General features: G+C 46.8%; 1 long non-coding RNA gene across 3 annotated transcripts; it reads left to right on the forward strand.

Annotated features, from left to right (window-relative positions):
• Positions 1 to 421: 421 nt before the first annotated feature.
• LOC123077628 (uncharacterized) lies at positions 422 to 3,089 on the forward strand. 3 transcript variants are annotated; one of them, XR_006436737.1, is made up of 3 exons: positions 422 to 877; positions 986 to 1,485; positions 1,655 to 2,790. It is a non-coding gene; the product is annotated as an uncharacterized lncRNA (long non-coding RNA). The 3 variants fall into 3 exon arrangements; XR_006436738.1 differs by having other exon boundaries at positions 964 to 3,089; XR_006436736.1 differs by having other exon boundaries at positions 986 to 2,790.
• The last annotated feature ends 494 nt before the right edge of the window (positions 3,090 to 3,583 follow it).

The raw sequence follows: 3,583 nt of genomic DNA on the forward strand, positions 1-3,583 counted from the left end.
GCTGATGCGCTGCTACTGCTCTTGCCGTTGTGCTACTGCTGCCGCGCTGCTGTCCCTGCGTGCCGCTGCTTATTGCTACTTCTGCTGCTGTGTGCCGCTAGTTGCTGTTTGCTTCTAGTGCTCGCTAGCTGCTCGTTGCTTAGCTGCGGCTGTTGCCTACTGCAGCTGCTGGCCATGGCCGCCGTGGCCTTGTGCCCATGCGTGCTAAGTGCTAACCATGGCTAGCCCTGCGTGTGCGTGTGTTCTGGTTGTGTATGGCCGGCCCAAATCCTAGATTAGGGACTAATTTAGTTAGTTAGTCTAATTAGTCTCTACTTCTAATGGAGCAGTTGGTAGTCTCCGCCGGTCAATTTTTGTCCCACCACTTTCGTCCGGTTTGTTTTCGTTGGTTATTTTTCGTCCCCCACACCCACCACACGCACGAAAAAAAACCACCCCGCACAAACACCTCTCGTATCGATCCCCTCGAGGAGAAGCCGTCGCCCCCATCTCCCGCTCTGCCGCCGCCGCCCCCCGCCTTACCGTATCTCCCTCTCAGCCACCTCCACCACCCCCACGCTTCTCCCCATCGCCGGATCCGCTATTAGATCGCCAAGGTTAGGCGGCAGAGCTCCACGTCCGCGACTTGCTCGTGCTCGTCAAGGAAGGGGCTGCCGATCGAATCTGCGCTCACGCGGCTTGTGTGCCATGGCCGCCATGGCATCCATGGCCGACAAGAGGGGACCCTCGGCCTCGGCCATGGCCGCCTGCTTTGGACACGGGCTGGTACTGCATCTCTTCGGCGGAAGGCGAAAAGAATGGCGGCGGCGGGCAATATGGGAGAAGACGGTGCCCTGCCTGACAACGGACTCGAATTTCTACTGGATCCGGTTGACAGGTAATTGATCCGTCGTATTCTTCCGATCTTTTCGCCCTGCATACATGAGAGCGGACTATGGCAACCATGGGCCTTTGATTTTTTAGCATGCTGTTGGTTTCCGATCAGTGAGGTGGTTGCGGACGTTGAGGTGCCAGATCCGTTGGCGGCAAGGGACTTAGTGGAGACAGACATGGCTGGCGCCGATTCCTCATGCGCGGTTGTGGTTGGGCACCTCGGCGGAGCTGCTGAGCCCCGGGATTCTGGCGGCAAGAGGAAACAGTAGTCAACCCAGTCCGTGGAATCGACCGGGAAAGTGAACCCGGAGGCGCCCAGGTCGACCAGAAGGTAAAAAGTAAAATTAGAGTTCTGAAACTTTCAGACAGAATGGTTTTGATTTTTGCAAGCACTGTCACATACTTGTGCATGAGCATATATGCTTGGTGCTGTGATTACTCGTTTCAGCTGGGTATCCTCGTGATTTTTCTGGTCATACTAATGCGAATTGGTGTTTCATATATACGACTAGCCAAGAAGTTTTTAGATGGATCATGTCATAGATGGACTAGCCAAGATTGTTTTCAGATGGAGTGACGAGTGGCACCTGCAGTTCTAAAGGAAATGTTAGGGTAAGAAGGTTTAATTCAGCACGCAAAACACATAACCATTGTACGACCAGACAGTTGTGGCACAACAGAAAACTATAGCTACAACTTTTCTATTTAATTAAAATTTTAGTTGACGATAGTATTATCTATTTTATAATTTTTAATGTTATAAGACTCCAATCCAATGCAGAGCTTATGCCCGTCATTGGCTTGTCTCCCCTGGGCTATGCATCCAGCTCCAGCGGGTTCAGCACGACTGAGGCAGCAGTGGGAAGGAAGATTATTTGGTAGGATGGCGCTGACAACATATCGGAGATGCGCCAAGCCTTGCTGCGACCTAGCTTTCTTGTGCTTGCTCTCCTTCCCCAACAACAGACCATCATGGCCCTCCCTTTTGTTGTTCATCAATGGGGGTCATGTTCACATCAGAACCATCATCAGCACAATCTTCATGAATTTTCCATATTTGTCATATCTCTCTGATTGTCCAGTGCAGATCATGTTGTTAAAAAGTGAAACTTCTGGGTTGATTTCAGGTTTAAGGCGTAAAGACTTTTTTAGGTTCTGTTCGTGCTGGAAAATTTATGTTCATTGTCGCACCAATCATGTCGGAACCGAATTTATTTTCATTGTTTCAGTCCAATTCATCCTTAGAGGGAAAGTGTGGGCCTTGAACTGAAGGAGAGGCAAATATGTTTCTATCATAGTTAAATTGGTTCTTGATTTGAAGAGATTATAGAGCCACGTAATTTTGTACCCGAGCACTGCCAACTGTCGACGATTTGTATTGTGTGTTGTTTTACAGTACCTACTTGCCAATATTATTGTGTTGTTTCTCCTAACAATTGTAGACATGAATACATTTTTGACGAGGTGAAGACAACAGAGATTGGAGGTATGCGCTGGGCTCTTTGACACAAGCTAGGGAGGAGTAAGCTGACTGGATAATGAGAAATGTTGAAGTAGTCCAAGGAGGAATGACACACTGGCTGTGTGTGTGATGACCTTAACTCTGAAAAATGAGTTTTTCTTTCTTTCTAAAATCTAGAGTGGATTAATTCTACAAGTATCCTGAGTTTCTGATATGCTTTGCACATCCACATACGTGACAGCTGCAAGTTTAACCTGCTCTGAAATCTCAGAGTTTGTTAGAAGAAACTATATTGTTGATGTGGCTCTTTCACAGTTTTCATTTCTAATAAAATGTGAAGGTGCAACTATCCTGAAGAATGATTATGTAAAAAGAAAGTTGTATCAGCATCGAAGTGAAGAACTGGTGCGGCAGAGCGCACCTTTCCTTCTTGTAATGATACCATGTCCAGTGAATGCAACACCTAAAACGTCTGCATATAAAATTGCAGTTCGTGGCCGTGCACCTCTTGATACAGCACCTTGTCCTGGTAGAGTCAGTCCGCTGGAAGAAATGATCAGGAGGTATGCTGATAAGCCCATCCGATAATGTAGGAAGCCAGAGATTAGGATGAGTTTTGACTCCTCGGGGGAAGCTTACATTTCTATAACCTGTATTCTTGGGAGCTTGTACTTGGAATAATATGTGAAAAGAGTCTATAACCTGTATTCTTTGGAGCTTGGGTTTTGAATAATATTTGGCAAGAGTGTCTCAACGTCGTGCGAACAAAGTGTATGAAGGAGATCGTTTGTGTAGCACTCAAAACTGGAAGACCACAATTTTTTTTCAAGGCTTGCACTGAATTTCACTTCTAAGCTTAGCCAAAAATAATTGTGTCTTTCCTTTTTGAGGGAAAAATAATTGCGTCTCTTGAGTGTGAGAGGATGGGGTTCGCTGCTTTCTTATCCACCCAGGGGTTGGTATTATTTTTTGAACAACAGCGGCTGGTAGGTGGGATTCACACACAACTGAACAGGCAGGCCCAGAAAATTTCCTGATCCATCCACGATTTCCCTGGGACGACGGACTTGTTGAACGATCAATTATTGCGTCGGGTCCATCCTGGAATACCACCACAATACTTCTGCCGAATACGAGACTAAATACAGAAAACACACAGATCCCGAGTAAAGTGGGTGGGCGTGATTTCAGGACCAGATGTGCTGAGGATCAGAAACAAATTTTCCCATATTATTGTATAGATATTGA

Source organism: Triticum aestivum, chromosome 3D (genome assembly GCF_018294505.1).
Source record: "Triticum aestivum cultivar Chinese Spring chromosome 3D, IWGSC CS RefSeq v2.1, whole genome shotgun sequence".
NCBI lineage: Eukaryota > Viridiplantae > Streptophyta > Magnoliopsida > Poales > Poaceae > Triticum > Triticum aestivum.